Below are 17,384 nucleotides of genomic sequence, written 5' to 3'. Positions count from 1 at the left end.
TCGGGGTATAAATTGAACATGGGGAAAAGCTTGATGTTCGCGATCCAGGCAAGAGGACAGGAGAAGCGACTGGGAGAGCTGCCGCTTAGAATGGTAGGGAAGAGCTTTCGGTATCTGGGAATCCAGGTGGCCCTGGAATGGGAGGCACTACACAAGTTAAACCTATCCCGGCTGGTAGATCAAATGGAAGGGGACTTTAAGAGATGGGACATGCTCCCGCTAATACTGGCAGGGAGGGTACAGACTGGGAAAATTACGGTACTCCCCAGATTTCTGTTTGTCTTTCAGTGCCTCCCCATCTTTATCCCAAAGGCATTTTTCAAGCGGGTGAATAAGGTTATTTCGGGCTTTGTGTGGGCGGGTAAAACCCCGCGAGTGAAGAAAGTGTTGCTGGAGCGCAGTCGGGGGGAGGGTGGGTTGGCGCTGCCGAACTTCTGCAATTACTACTGGGCGGCTAATATAGCCATGATTAGGAAGTGGGTAGTGGGTGAGGGGTCGGTGTGGGAGTGGATGGAGGTGGCATCATGCAAAGACACCAGTTTGGGAGCATTGGTAACGGCACCTCTTCCGTTCTTGCCGGCCCGATACTCCATATGTCCGGTGGTAGTGGCGGCTCTGAGGGTCTGGGGGCAATGGAGGAAATATACGAGAGTGGAGGGAGCATCGGTTTGGACCCCGATTTATAATAATCATCGGGTAGGCTAGATGGTGGGTTACGGAGATGGCAAAGGACAGGAATTAAAATGATGGGGGATCTATTTATAGATGGGAGCTTCCCCAGCTTGAAAGCCCTGGAGGATAAATTTGAATTGCCAGCAGGGAACGGGTTTAGGTATTTGCAGGTGCGAGACTCCTTGAGAAAGCAGGTTCCGGTCTTTCTGCTGCTGCTGCCATGGGGGATACAGGACAGAGTAGTCTCCAGTACCTGGGTGGGAGAGGGGAAGGTATCGGATATTTACCAGGAGCTTTCGGAGGCGGAGGAAACTCCGGTGGAGGAGCTTAAGGGCAAGTGGGAGGACGAGCTAGGAGGAGAGATAGAGGCGGGTCTATGGGCGGACGCCCTAAGCAGGGTTAATATCTCCTCATCATGTGCCAGGCTTAGCCTGATACAAATTAAGGTAGTCCACCGGGCACACATGACAGTGGCTAGGATGAGCAAGTTTTTCGGGGTAGAGGATAAGTGTGCGAGGTGCGCGGGAAGCCCAGCAAATCATGTCCACATGTTTTGGGCATGCCCGAAGCTTAGAGGGTTTTGGCAGGGTTTTGCTAAGGCAATGTCTATGGTACTAAAAACACGGGTGGTGCCGAGTCCGGAGGTAGCGTTCTTTGGAGTGTCGGAAGAGTTGTGAGTTCAGGGGGCACAAGAGGCCGACGTCTTGGTCTTTGCCTCCCTGGTAGCCCGGAGAGGGATCTTGTTAATGTGGAGGGACTCGAAGCCCCCGAGTGTAGAGACCTGGGTTAACGACATGGCTGGGTTTCTCAGTCTCGAAAAGATAAAGTTCGCCTTAAGAGGGTCAATGGTTGGGTTCACCCGGAGGTGGCAGCCGTTTGTCGACTTTCTCAGGGAAAATTAAAATGTCAGCAGGTGCAGTATTCCAAGGAGGGGGGGGGGAGGCGGATTGTACCATGTTGATGTCATTGTTAATGTTATTGTTATAAAAAATTTCAACCAACTTAATAAAAATATATTTAAAAAAAAAGAATATAGCCTTGGAACTGCCCGACCAGTCCATGCCCCACTTGAACCTCCTCCCATCCATCCTTATCTAACTCTATCAGCATAACCCTCTATTCCTTGCTCCTTTATATGTTTAGTTATCCTTCCCTTAAGTCTAGACTATTTGCCTCAACCATTCCCTTGGTAGCAAGTTCCACATGCTCAATACTCTATGGGTAAACAAGTTTTCTTCTGAATTCCCTATTTTCTATGATGGTGACTATCATGCATTGAGGGCCTTGAGTATTCATAGAATTATAGAAGCACTACAGTGCAGAAGGAGACCATTCGACCCTTCATGTCTCCACCTACCCTCCAAAGCAGTACCCTATGCCCACTCTCCCGCCCTATCCCCATAACTCCACCTAACCTTTGGAAACACTAAAGGGCAATTTGGCATGGCCAATCCACCAAACCTGGACATCTTTGGACTGTGGGAGGAAACCAGAGCACCCGGAGGAAACCCACGCAGATATGGGGAGGAGATGCAGACTCTGCACAGAAAATGACCCAAGCCTTAATCGAACCTGGGATCCTGGAGCTGTGAAGCAACTGTGCTAACCATTGTGCTACCGTGTCACCCTTTTACTGCCGCAGACACGAGGAGAAAGTGCAAACTCCACACAGTCACCCGAGGTTTGAATTGAACCCGGGTCCCAGGCGCTGTGAGGCAGCAGTGCTAACAACTGTGCCACCGGGCCACCTTTCTAAAAAATGTTCTTATCTCTTTGCTCTGAATTTCCTTCCTTCTATTTCTCAAAGCTTTAATTTTTATTGGGGTACAATTCCACACGCAATTATAGCCCGCTGGTATCTCCTACCATAGCCATTCTTTGTGTGCATAGATAACGGGGCCAATTTTATTATGGCCTGAATTTAACCTACCCCCAGTGGGTCTTGAGGGTGTGGGGGGAGGAGAGGGGTGCGAAATTAAATTGCATGGACAGGATCCTACCCACCCCGGACGTGTTTTACAGTGGGGCCTTGGACAGAAAGTCCTCCCTGGTCCACATTAAGGTGTTCAGTGCCATTTAGGGTTTTTTCCCACCCTGTCTCACTTTTCAGGCTGGGGGGCAGCCAATGATCTAGGGTGGGAAATAGAGTCTGTAAACCCATCTTTAAATATTGTGGCGAGAAAAGCAACCACAGCTGCTGCCCGTAGTCCTATAAAACACTTGCTGGACGGAGCCTCGCTGTGGCTTCAATGCTGACAGTCAATCTCACTCCCTTCAGCTGTGACTAGCCTCTAGCTGAAGGCTATTGCAAATGACGAATTGGACTTGTTAGTTGTGAGAGCACTTTACACTCCTCAACTCTCAGCTGCCTCTTCCAGGGTACATGTGCCATGTCTCAGGGGATGATTAGTGCACAGCATTTCAAGGAAACTTTGAAGCCTGAACAGTGTGCCTGATTTATAGGAGTGTCAACACCATAGAGCAGCTGCCAACAATCAAACACTAAAGGGCTGGACTTCAGCACTGAGGATCCTCTTGCGACCAGAGGGTAAGTGTGTGCATCAGGGGAGGACACCAGAGCACGGTCTCCCTCATTTTCCCGGGAGAGGTCTGGGGTCTGCGGTCTAGGGGTTCCTATTGTGGTGGGTGTCCAGAGCAAGGTTTGCCAGCTGTTATGGGCCAGGGTTTAGAGAAGGCCAAAGTGGAGTTCACCTGACCCACAACTTTGAATAGATTGTGGTTATGGGGAGCACACGGGCCTACCTTACAGGTAAGGTGCACCAGAGATCCACAGTACTTGTAAATTAAAACAATGTTTATTTATGAAACCAGTTAACACTTTATAAACCTACAGTAAACATCTTAACATCCTCCCCACAGATACAATATTCTATAAGTAAACCTTGATCTTTCCTTCTTAACATCCAGAAGACAAAAGATCATTTTTAAACACAGAGATCAGGTTTAAATTCACTACTGAGAGCAGTCAGCACTTTGAAATCACCAAAGGATCTGGAGACAGTCTTTAGTTTGCAGAGAGAGATCCTTATACAGCTCCTTGCTTTGCCTGCAGCTATCCAGCTCTGAAAATGAAACAAAAACACACCCTGTAGCAAACAGCCTAAAACAAAAGTAAAGCCGACAGACAGCCCAGCTCCACCCACACTCTGACATCACTGCAGCTGTTTGATAAACACCCATTTCTTAAAGGTACATCCACTACAGCTATTTTTATAAACACCCATTTCTTAAAGGTATTCTCACATGACACAATACAATTGGTTCCCTGGAGAGAAGGTAGCACAGAAAGCAGACAGACAGCCCAGCTCCACCCACACTCTGACATCACTGCAGCTATTTGATAAACACCCATTTCTTAAAGGTACATCCACTACAGCTATTTTTATAAACACCCATTTCTTAAAGGTATTCTCACATGACACAGTACAACTGGTTCCCTGGAGAGAAGGTAGCACAGTCATGGTAAGGGTGATGGGGGATGGCGGGGGGCGAAGGGGGGGTGGGGGGGTGCTTGTGGGATTTGAGGGTGTCAGGATGGAAGCCCAAACTGATTTTCAGTCTCCCTCCTTCTCCAATTCCTTACAGATACCAAAATGGTTGATGGTTTTGGTCCTACAACTGTTGCTAGTGGATACCCAGATGACCAGGCACCGGAAAAAGGCAGCAGCGACGACACAGGCTGGAGGCGGTACTAATGTGCAGTGGCCTGCCGAAAACCCCAAAGTCCTAGCCGCCCATTAGGCTGAGGAGGAACCCAGAGCGGTTGGCCAGCGACGACCCAGGGTGTACTGGTGTTGTTTCTCTTTAAATGGGATGGTGGACAGCATGTGCCACAGAAGACTCAACCTTGGGAGTGAGAGAGTGTGGCATCTGTGCCATGTCCTTGTCACGTCCTTGTAGACGTGGCACCCCATGGAGGAGGAGGAGACCTGTTCCCGATGACTGTGAAGGTCACTGTAGCCGTCAACTTTTATTCCACTCATTCCAGGGCTCGAGTGGCGACCTATGCAGCATTTCACAACCTACAGCCCACAGGTGCATCCAGGAGGTAACAGATGCCCTGTCTGCCCAGACATCAGACTTTATCACCTTGAACGTTGACCAGGCCCATCAAGATGCATGGGTTGCAGGGTTCTTTGCCATCGCTGGGATGCCCAGGTCCAGGGGGTAGTAGATGGCACACATGTCGCCCTGCGCACACTGGGGTATCAGGGGGTGCCCTTTATTAACAGGAAGGGGTTCGACTCCCTGAATGCTCAGATTGTGTGTGACCACTACCTCCGTAGCATGCACGTGTGTGCCCGCTACCCAAAGAAACGAGAGTGACAGCTACATTCTGGGACACTCGGGGATCCCCGGCATCTCCGAGGACCACCACAGGATGAGGAGTTGGCTCTTGGGGGACAAGGGGTACTTGCTGAGGTTGTGGCTGATGACACCAGTGCGGAGTACAGTGCGGAGGCAGAGACCCGATATAACGAGGCTCATGTTGACACCTGTGCTGTCATTGAGCGGTGCATTGGAGTGCTTAAAATATGGTTCCGATGCCTGGCCGCTCTGCTAGTGCGCTGCAGTACATCCCCAGAGGGTCTCCCACTTTGTGGTGATCTGCTGTGCCTTCCACAACCTGACATATCAGCGGGGCGACATGCTGGAGGAGGAGGAGGGGGGCATGCGGCCTCATCTGAGGAGGAGGACGAGGCGGTGCAGGAGAGGCTAGAGGACAAACCCAGGCAGGGGCCAGAGGAGGGGCCAGAGGATGGCGAACAGGCAGCGGTGACAAGGGTCTGACATACACTGAGGCCAAGGCAGGCTCTCATCCTCATAACCTTCTCGCAGGAGAAGGTTATGTCCATCAGCGCAACCCCCCCCTTCCCCCAAATTTCCCTCCTTCCCTCTCAAACCCTCCTCCTGCTTCCCACCCCCAATCCCTTCTTACCCTTTTCTTCCTTCCCCCCCCAATCCTCCCACATTGGATCTTGGAACATTGTGCCTGGGAGACGGGGTTTGGAGGGAGCGAAGAGAAACAGGGGGTGCAGGCAGGCCCGCTGTGATGATTAACGTGCCAGAGGCTCCACATTTATCAGTTGTAAAATGTTTTAATAGGGAATATTTGATATTTCCATTCCCACTAGCCACAGATAGATTCAGAGCACGAAAAGACAAATGTGAATTTTTACAATCTTCAATTGAATATCTGGGACATGTCATTGATGCTAAGGGACTGCATATATCAAAGGTCAAAGCCATTACCAAGGCACCATGTCACCCAACTTCGATCTTTCTTAGGCTTATAAATTACTACGGAAGATTTGTCCCTAATCTGGCAACTATTCTCAAACTCCAGCACAATCTATTGTGTCCAAATAAAAAGTGCAAATGGAGGGATTGATGTGAGAGAGTATTCGTGCAACGCAAAGGGGCACTATTCAAGTCCGAAGTTCTGACACATTGTGACACAAATTTACTCCCCTAATTGGCATGTGACACATCACCTAATGGAGATGAGGCAGTGGTTTCCCACATAATGTCCATAAGTGAAGAAGTCTTTGCATCGAAAACTTTGAATAAAACCGAGAACAATTATGCGTAGGTAGAGAAAGAAGCCCTGGGATTCATTTTTGGATGAAAACGGTTCTATCAATTCCTGTATGGGTGGAAATTGACTTTATTGGCGGATGATGTTTGGACCTCATACTGGATTCCATCACTGGCAGCGAGCAGAATGCAGAGGTGGCCATTGGTCTTGTCAGGACACACACACACAGTCAAGTATCGTCAGTCAGCCTTCATGGCAACACAGATGGACTCTCCCAAACACCCTTACCCTTACCCTTTGAGCAAGTAGACAACACTCCTGCAACCACAGGACAGATGAAAAAAAATACCAGTCAGAGGTTATGGACATGAAGCTTCAAGACAAGACTGCAGGCAAACCCTTAGTTAAAGCCATGTTCCACCTGAAGATTTATCCGTACAGGCAGGTCATCTTCTCTGGGGAATGAGAGTCATCATTCCACCATTATTAAGAAAATGGACACAAATGCCACTGAGGTATTGTAAGGATGAATGGAATAAGATAACCAGGAGTAATTTTTGGTGACCTGGGCTAGGTGCTGAAACCAAGGAGAAGGTGGCAATGTGTTTGTTTTGTGCAAAAGTGTGGAACCTGCCGTCACTAGACCCTTTGCACCCATTGAAATGGCCAGAAGAGGCCTGCCAATGGGTACACGCTGATTACAACGGACTGTTTGAAAAGCACATGTTTCATATTAAATCATAGAATTTACAGTGCAGAAGGAAGCCATTTGGCCCATTGAGTCTGCACCGGCCCTTAGGAAAGAGCACCCCACTTAAGCCCACACCTCCACCTTATCTCCATAACCTAGCAACCCCACCTAACCTCTTTTGGACACTAAGGGCAATTTATCATCAGCAATCCACCTAACCGGCACATCTTTGGACTGTGGGAGGAAACCGGAGCACCCGGAGGAAATCCACGCAGACACGGGGAGAACGTGCACACTCCGCACAGACAGTGACCCAAGCCAGGAATTGAACCTGGGACCCTGGAGCTGAGAAGCAACTGTGCTGACCACTGTGCTACCGTGCTGCCCACATTCTCATTCTAGTCGACGCTCAATTAAAATGACCTGAAGTTGCCATCATGAAGTGGACCTCATCAGAGAAAACAGTTAAGAGCTTGGATGAAATCTTCAGTAGATTCGGATATCCTGAACAACTGGTGGGCGATAATAGCCTGCAGTTCATATCTCAAGCGTTCATACACTGCTTGAAGGAGAAAGGAATTCAACACATCGTTCTTTTAAAATTAATTTACATGATGTGGGTGTCGCTGGTTAGGCCAAAATTTATTGCCCAACCCCAGTTGCCCTCCAGGAGGTGGTGGTGGGTTGCCTTCTTGAACCGCTGCAATCATTGAGGTGTAGGTACACCCACTGTGCTGTTAGGGAGGGAGTTCCATGATGTTGTTCCAGTGACAGTGAAGGGATGGCTATACATTTCGAAATCAGGGTGGTGAGTGACATGGAGGGGAACCTCCAGGGGGTGGGCTTTCCAGGTATCTGCTGCTCTTGTCCTTCCAGATGGTAGTGGTCGTGGGTTTGAAAGGTGCTGTTGAAGGAACCTTGGTGAGTTACTGCAGTGCATCTTGTAGATGGTGCACACGGCTGCCACTGTTTGGCGGTGGTGGAGGGTTTGAATGTTTGTAGAAGGGGGAGCAATCAAGCGGGCTGCTTTGTCCTGGATGGCGTTGAGATTCTTGAGTGTTGTTGGAGCTGCACTCATCGAGGCAAGTGGAGAGTATTCCATCAGACTCCTTATTTGTGCCTTGTAGATAGTGGACAGTCTTTGGTGGTCAGGAGGTGAGTTACGTGCCATAGGATTCCTAGCCTTGACCTGCCCTGGTAGCCACAGTATTAATGTGGCTAGTCCAATTCAGTTTCTGATCAATGGTAATCCCCAGGATGTTGACTGCAGGGACTCAGTGATGGTAATGTCATTGAATGTCATGGGGCGGTGGTTAGATCCTTTCTTGTAGGAGATGGTTATTACCTGGCCCTTGTGTGGTGTGAATGTAACTTGCCACTTTTCAGCCCAAGCCTGGATATTGTCCAGGTCTTGCTGCATTTGGACATGGGCTGCTTCATCATCTGAGGAGTCGCGAGTGGTGCTGAACATTGTGCAGTCATCCGCAGACATCCCCACTTCTGACCTTATGATGGAAGGGAGGACATTGATGAAGCAGCTGAAGATGGTTGGGCCAAGGACACTACCCTGAGGAACTCCTGCAGTGATGTCCTGGAGCTGAGATGATTGACCAGGTTGACACCTCATTTTTGGTATGCCTGATGTTGCTCCCAGCATGCTGTCCTGCACATTGCATTGAACCAGGGTTAATCCCTTAGCTTGGTGGTAATGGTAGAGTGGGGATATGCCGGGCCATAAGTTTTCTGATTGCGATTGAATACAATTCTGCTGCTGCTGATGGCCCACACCGCCTCATGGATGCCCAGTCTAGAGTTGCTAGATCTGTTTGAAGTCTATCCCATTTAGCACGGTGGTAGTGCCACACAACATGCTGCAGGGCATCAACAATGTGAAGACGGTACTTTGTGTCCACAAGGACTCTGCGATGGTCACTTCTACCGATATTGTTATGGACAGATGCACCTGCAGCAGGCAGATTGGTGAGGATGGGGGTCAAGTATCTTTTTCCCTCTTGTTGGTTCCCTCACCACCTGCTGCAGTCCCAGTCTAGCAGCTCGGTCTGTGGTGGTACTACTGAGCCACTCTTAGTGATGGACATTGAAGTCCCCACCCAGAGCATATTCTGCACCCTTGCCACCATCAGTGCTTCCTCTGAAGGTGTTCAGCATGAAAGAGTACGGATTCATCAGCTGATGGGGGCTGGCAAATGGTAATCAACAGGAGGTTTCCTTGCCCATATTTAACCTGAAGCCATGAGACTACATGTGGTCCCGAGTTGATGTTGAGGACTCCCAGGGTAACTCCATCCCGATTGTATACCACTGTGCTGCCACCTCTGCTGGGTCTGTCCTGCTGGTGAGACAGGACATACCCAGGAATGGTGATAGTGCTAGCTGGGACATTGTCTGGAAGGTATGATTCAGTGAGTATGACTATGTCAGGCTGTGTCATGATATCCACATCAGCATATCATGGTGCAATCACACACACACTGATGGACAGGTAGTTGGACCAACCAACACACACACACAACATCGCAGCCAATCCCCAGTGAGAGCACACGCACTATAAAACAGGGAACACCACAGTTCCCGCTCATTCTACCAGGAGATAGCTCAGGGCACAGTGCTCACAACGTGCCACTCAGACATAGACCATGTGCTGAGTGCCTCACCAAGATAGTGATAGGGCTGGGTGCACAGGTTAGGTGGTGAAGTACGAACCTCAGCCAGCAGTTAGTAGTTGTTATTGTTTAAGACAATAAAACAGAGTTGTACCATCTACAGCCGTGTTAGATCATTTGTGCATCGGAACACCCAACACGACATGATACGAGTAGTGGAAGCTACCCAGTGACTGTGAGACCTACCTGCACCCTTTCAGAAATCCGCCATCCTGCTCCATGGAGAACATCAGCCCGCCGCAGCCGCTCTGATTCGCTGGAAATCTTGGCGTCAACTGGAAGCTGTTTAAACAGCGCTTCCAGCTCTTCCTAGAAGCCACAGACAGGGAGAATGCATCGGACACCAGGAAGATCTCCCTCCTCCTCTCCACGGCGGGGCAACACGCCATCCACATCTACAATTCCCTAGCATTCGCGGAAGGCGAGGACAAAACAAAATACATGACGGTGCTTCTAAAATTCGAGGAACACTTCAGCGTGGAAGTCAATGAGAGCTTTGAGAGGTACCTCTTCCAGCAGAGCCTGTCGGGTAAGGATGAGCCTCATCAATCTTACTTGACACACCTCCGTATCCTCGCGCAGTCCTGCGGCTATGAGGCCACCTCCGACTCCATGAGATGGGATCAGATAGTTTTTGGGGTTATCTCGGACACCCTGCGCCAGCAGCTCCTCAAAATTAAGTGCCTCACCCTAGCGACTGCCATCGAGACCTGCGTCCTCCACGAGAACACGACCAGCCGGTACTCCCAAATCCAGGCTGCCGAAATGGTACGGCAGGGGTCCTACGAGGCGGAGCGGGTCCAGTCGATCAAGTTCCTCCCGGCCCGCGGCCCGGACGAGGGTGGCCATTTCGCGCGCTTTCCGTAGCCTCTCGCGCTTGTACGCGCCAAAAGAGGGGACGTTGACGCAGAGGGACGTGATGCGCAGGTGCGCTCTACGCAGGACCGCACCGCGCATGTGCAGTGGCGCAACAAATGCCATGACGTCACGACGTGCGGCAACTGTGGCTCCGCTCACTTAAAGCAGCAATGTCCGGCCAAAGCGCGACAATGCCTCCGCTGTGGCAGATGTCGAGCAGCTCAACCTGCCAACTCTCAACAATTCTGACAGCCTCGCAGGGACGTGCGGGCTATTCAGCCCCCATACACTGAGTCATATCCTGCCAACAAGCAGACCAGTGATACCGAAGACAGGGAACCCTTCCGTGTTGCGGTAATCCACAAGAACCGGATGTCCCCAAGTCGGAACCACCAGCCGCTGCCATTTTGCTTGGACACTGGTGCCTCCGCCAATCTCTTTGCATGGTCAGCCTTCTAGGCCTTGAAGGTTAAACCACCGATTCTGCCATCCCACTGTCAGCTGGTTGACTATAATGGAGACGTCATCCCGTCCAAGGGGTCCTGCCAGCTCGAGGTTACACAGTTGGATACAAAAGCCATGAGGTTGTGTTCGGCATGCCAAGAGCACCAGCCAAGCCAACACAAATAACCCATCCTTCTTCACAAGTTTCCATGTCACCCATGGTCAAGGCTTTTGATTAATTGATTCACTATCCAAGGTGACAATTTTCTCTTGATCACCAACTATTTCTCAAAGTTTGATTGTTTGACGGTTAAGGAAAAATTCTAACACATTGATAGCAAATATGATGGGTGCGATCTTTAGTCTGATCTGGAGGAGATCATGCCAGATAATGGACCACAATATACCAGAAAACCATCCATGATATGTGCAACATGCGGGGCATAAACAAATGAGCTCACTGGGAGGATGGTTCATACAACAAAACCATTAATTTGGATTGCACAGAAAACAATCAGGATTTTCAAGTTGAAATGTTGCATTTACAGGTAACACCATCAGTTATGGGATACCCATCGCTGTGATGAATGTGATAAATTATTATATTTTATATTTGTAGCAGCTATGTTATTTAAAACAACCTGGGTAAGATGTGTATGGCCAGTAGGTCTGCTAAAGCTGTGATTAAGGTGTCATAAAAGTGAAGTAATCCTTGATTTTGCAGGGATTGTGCTCTGCTGATAGATTTGAGAAACATTTACTTGGTTACAGATAGCTGGCTAATGGAATTTTGTTTTGGTTTGGAGGTCCCTGAGATGTAGATAGCTAATGATTTGGGTTCAGATGATGTAATTAAGGGAAGAAGCCATGTCCATCTGTAGTTTCAGCTTGCAATAGGATTTTAGTCTGACAAGAAATGCCCTTCAGTTTGCTCCTGCAACATTCTTTCCAAGGTCTCTGTGCAGAGTAAAGAAAGTAAAACCTGATTGTTAACTTTATTTATAAGTGGTATTTGGACCATATTGGTTTTATTAATTGGAATATTTGGTGGCAGATTTAGGAAGTAAGAGTTCCTTCTTTGATTTAAGAACTGTTAACTGTAAAGTTATTTATTTGTTGTTAATGTGGTTAATGCTGTGTTTAAATTAAGACCATAAGACATAGGAGCAGAATTAGGCCATTCGGCCCATCGAGTCTGCTCCAACATTCAATCATGGCTGATATGTTTCTCATTCCCATTCTCCTGCCTTCTCCTCCTAACCCTTGAAACACTTATTAATCAAATAATTAAAGTTTGCTTTTACATAGAAGATACCTATTGGTCAGTGTTGTTGCTCCTGTGATGCAGTCACCTTTTCCCATGATTTCATAAATTGCAAATAGTTGCAGTCTCAACTGGGATCCTAACAGTCGCCAGCTGAAATTACATACAGAAGGCTGGCACTGCCAGGGTGCCACATTCACACTGCCCGGATTTTAGGGGCAGTGCACCCCTGACCACCCGGGCGGCTCCAATGGCCTCCGGGCCCACCAACGTGGCCATCAAGTCTGGTTTCCGTTTTTGGAAACCAACATTGATTCGGGCCGGCTTCACATTGTGCTGGTGGGTCAGTGAATCCTGGGAGCTGGGGTTCTCTGGCCTCGAATGGACTGTCCATATTTAAATGAGTTTCAAGACTCAGATCGTGTCAAATGTCACAGGTCGGGAGCAACTCGATCAGCTTTGAGCCCATTAAGGGGCTCTCCCACTATTCATCGGAAATAGCAGGATCAATGAAGGGCGCGACATGGCCACGGAATTGCACCCTACAACTGGAATTTTTTAAAAAAAATTTAGAGTACTCAATTATATTTTTCCAATTGAGAGGCAATTTAGTGGGTCAATCCACCTAATCTGGACATCTTTGGGTTGTGAGGGTGAGATCCACACAGACATGGAGAGAATGTGCAAACTGCACATAGACAGTGACCGGGGCCAGGATCGATCCCGGTTCCTCAGTGCTGTAGGCAGAAGTGTTAACCACTGCACCACCGTGCTGTCACTACATCTGGAATACTGTGCATAGTTTTGACCTTATTTGAAAATATATATAATTGTGTTAGAAGCTGCTCAGAAAGATTGAACATGTTGGGCCTAAATACATTGGAATTTAGAAGAATGAGAGGTGATTTTATTGAAACACATAGGGGACTTGAAAGGGTAGATACTGGGAGGATTTTTCACTTGTGTGAGAACTAGGGAACAGTTTAAGAAAAGGAGGTCTACCATTTAAGACAAAGATAAGGAGATTTTGTTTTCTCTCAGAAGGCCGTGAGTATTTGGAATTATATTGCCCAGAATGCAATGGGGCCTGAGTTATTGAATTTATTCAAGGCAGAGTTAGACAAATTTTGATATACAAGGGAATCATAGATTACAGTGGTCAGAAATAATGAAATCTCTCGGAGGTCTAGAATCATCACCACTGTATTCTTGATTCATCCTGGGAATGTATAAATGTCTTGCACTTGAATGTTGTGCTGGTTGTCTTCTTGAGCACCAGGAAGTGGAGTTGAGACTACAAACAGTTCCGCCATGATCTCGAAGGCGCGAAGGCTGGAAGGGCCGAATGGAGTCTCTACATGATAGACGTGTAGGAGTAGAATTGCTTCCTTTGCATATAGGGCTGAAGGTTCAAGTTGTCCACCCAACAGAAAGAAAATGGTTCTCTTCCCGTACCAGCCTCCCCGAACAGGCGCCGGAATGTGGCGACTAGGGGCTTTTCACAGTAACTTCATTTGAAGCCAACTGGTGACAATAAGCGATTTTCATTTCATTTTCAAGTAACCACCCCTTTGGCACAAGCCGCCAGATGTTAGTAAGAAGGTCTTTGCCGGGTCAGTAGGGCTGGATTTGCCGCTGTCATTTCCGGTGTCTGATTTGATGCCTGCTGGTGCTCAAGAAGACAACCAGCACAACACACAAGTGCAAGACATCTGTGCATCTACAGGATGAGTCAACAACACGGTGTTGATAATTCCAGATCAGAGAGAGATTTTACTGCTACTAGATCAGGACAAGTTAGTAAACTTGCTGTATGCTTTCCAATTCCAATTCTCTTCCCACACCTAGTGGTACACTAAGGCAGATTTTCATCTGTTCCCATAGCTAGTAATTCCTGGAACAGGTGGCTTGGTCTGTCGCCGGGGGCTTATAGCTTGAGGGACACCTCTCCACATCTACCGTGGCTGACCATCAGTCTCTGCTCTCACCGCCAGTCATTGGCATTTTTGGAAGGATTTTCAGACTGACACACTCAACCTGTTTGATTGTGTTATTAACACAGGTTCCTTGGCCATCACGTCCTGGGATGGGACTCACACCCAGGGCTTTTGGCTCAGAGGCAGGGGTGCTACCCACTGCATCATAATACCTCCCACACCTATTTGCTTTAGAAACACGTAAATGCTGGATGCAATGTTTAACGTTTGTGTAAGTATTTTTCACAACAATCCTATTCTGTTGTGTATATATTCTGTTTGTGTAATGCTTCTATTCAAGGAAAAGGGGGATATTGGGATATTGTTTTAATGTATGTTGTGCAATGTTCTAATTAAGATATCACCGAACATATAAATAGTTGGAATACATCATCACCACAGGAAGTGATGCGAGATAACATGTGACACAGCAGTTACAGCAGTATTTATCACCTGATAACATGTGTATCTAAATATTTCCTATAATCCAGTATATAGTCTGTTATGAATCAATAAAGAACTCAATAGTTTGTAACCATTCATCAATGTGCGACTTGTAAGAGCATGTTCGAGGTCAGTAGCACAACTGAGAAGCTCAGACTCTTCACTTCTTTAGCACTTCCCACCTGTGAAATGTAATCAATTTTGTGTATGTTTGATTGTAATGTATGCTTCCGTTTAATTGCATTAGATGTTTCCACTGAAATAACTACAGTTTATTAAATATGTGACTTGTTAAAAGCTGAGAAGAGTTTAGAATGATGAGCTAGGCTAAGTACTTTGAAAGTTATTAAATTTCATGTCTCAAAATGCATTCTATTATTCTAAAAAGAAACCCTCCAGCAGGGGTAGTGAGAGATGGCTGAGGACATATTTTTAAAAGCAGTACCAGACAAAGACAGGTATTGAAGCTCCAACGGTCAGGAAACATCAGAAGATCTAAATTTTCTCTTGTAGTATGCATTTTTATATTTTTAATATGCAAACATATATCTTGTGTGAGTTTCATTGGCATAACGATCAATTCTAAATGTGTCTATTATACTGAAATACTGCCTACATTGTTGTATGTAAACATTTGTGTTCTAACTGTAACTAGGATAAGGCTGGGCATGTCCAGACTGGGCATACATACCTGGGCGATGTAGCAATGCTCACCACCCATATGCTGAAGGATTGTGATGAAAACTGGTGAAGGGATTGCTGAGTCTGAGAACACTGATGAGGAAAGTAGCACAGCTATCAAAGATGCAAGAAGAGAAGAAAACCTGCAAGCCAAAGATAACATTGTGCTGCTAATCGTCACCTTTTATTAAGTATTATTTTACTTAATTTAATAAACCATGCTTGATGTGCAAATTATGCCAGTTAGGTTAAGATCTCATCTGAAAACCTACACACTCCTACATTCCATATGTGTTGAATTGAAATAGTGGGGTAATGCTGAAGTTCTTTACCTTTTTTGTTTTCAAAGAGCTGTGATTCATGGCATCTTGGAGGTGAGAGTTAAATTCAAAAGGTTCTGCTCATGCTCCAATGCCAAGGTATACTTCTCACCAATGCCCTATGGCCCCTCATGCCCCTATCCATGCCAAGCCATGGCATCCACTACCCACTGTACACTTTAGAGAACAAACAAACCTTACAGTGACAATAAAACAGTCAGTCATTGATAACTTCCTTGCACTGCAGCCTAATTTAAATATCGACCATCTAAACCCTTTAAAGTATCAGCGGCTGAAACTGCAAGCACCTGAAAGCTTATGTTTTAAAAAATTGTGAAATTGACAGAACAGATAGGAGAGCCAGAGCTGACAATCAAGCGATCTTTTCTCTGGGCCTTGGGTGTTTCAGTATCAAATGAATTTCTGGGCTGCCAGCCAATCCTCACATGCACCCTATGCAGGACACTTGAGCAAACACAGAGAGTGCTGCTTATTCCCTATTGACATATATAGTAGGAAATATGAATGTTCTAATGTCATTACCATGAGAAATAATCTGTTTGTTCTACAACAAAGTCTACTTCAACTTTAAAGAAAGAAAGGAATTGGTCAACTGGCCCAAGATTTTGAGTTCCCTCTTTTAACTACTTGTTTCCACTGGTGGAAAAGTAGATGGACTCTGTCAATCATCCATCTAATATTGCATCAGGAAGTCAATTCTAATGTTATTGGAATGGACTTTAAAAGGAACAGTTTATGTGGCAATTCAAATTCTATATTTATGGGCCAATTCTGGGAAGATTGCGATCGGTATCCATCAAGGTCCCCAATCTAGAATTGAGGACAACATTTAGAAAAAATTAACACTTGGTATCCCTCAGTCATAAATAATCAGTATGAATTCAGCAGTCAAAGAATAATTGGCGTTAGTAATGGGTGCCATAATAGCAACAACTTTCAACTATTAGATGCAGCAAGAAGGGACTTGAGGTTCTTTTTCGGTGGATGAACTTTGATGGCCCAAATAGCTATTCTCATAGGTAAGTGCCTTGTGAATCTTGGAAAATAATCACATTGGCTACCCACAATGACCTTTGTTCCTGTATTTTCAATCTGCTTTCTTTAAGAGAATTATATTGTCGACAACTATGCAAGGAATGTTTGGGAGGATTTTAAGTGTGTTGTAATGTCAAACTTGCCACTGTATTAAACAGTTTTTTGTAACTGTCACAAAATAATTGGAACTAAATTGGTTTCATTTCTTCAGAGTAAATCTATAGTTAGGGCCATTGCTAATTATGTTGGGCAGAATTCACCCCAAAAATGATTAGGTGAGAATCCCTGTTCTGCCGAGATTCCCATCGCAATCCACCCACGCTTAGTCATTCTTTTGGAGCCTGGGGAAATTCGCACTGATTTCGCCCACACTTACAATTTCTTTTGGAGTGCGGGCCAAAAGACGGCAGCAAGGCTGGCTCCTCGGTGATTAGGGTATCCCTCCAATTTCCGGACAACCCTGCAGCTCCCCCGCCTCCTCCTATTCTCTGGCAGAGAACCCCCACCCAGTCGCAGACATCACCCCCTCATTTCTGGTACCAGTCCCACCCACCCCCCAAAGTGACCAACACGCCACTATGGGGTCACCAAAGGCCCTCTCCTACAAGGCCCTTCACCTCTTCAGCCTCCATTTCAGCCTCTCCTACAAGGCCCTTCCTCTTTTCAGGCCTCACCCCCTCAAGACTTGCATTCAGGCCCAACCCCCGAATTTGGCCAGATTGGCATTCCAGGGT

The sequence above is a fragment of the Scyliorhinus torazame genome, chromosome 5, assembly GCF_047496885.1.
Source record: "Scyliorhinus torazame isolate Kashiwa2021f chromosome 5, sScyTor2.1, whole genome shotgun sequence".
NCBI lineage: Eukaryota > Metazoa > Chordata > Chondrichthyes > Carcharhiniformes > Scyliorhinidae > Scyliorhinus > Scyliorhinus torazame.
The sequence above is the reverse complement of the archived record's forward strand: the minus strand, read 5'-3'. Positions refer to the sequence as shown.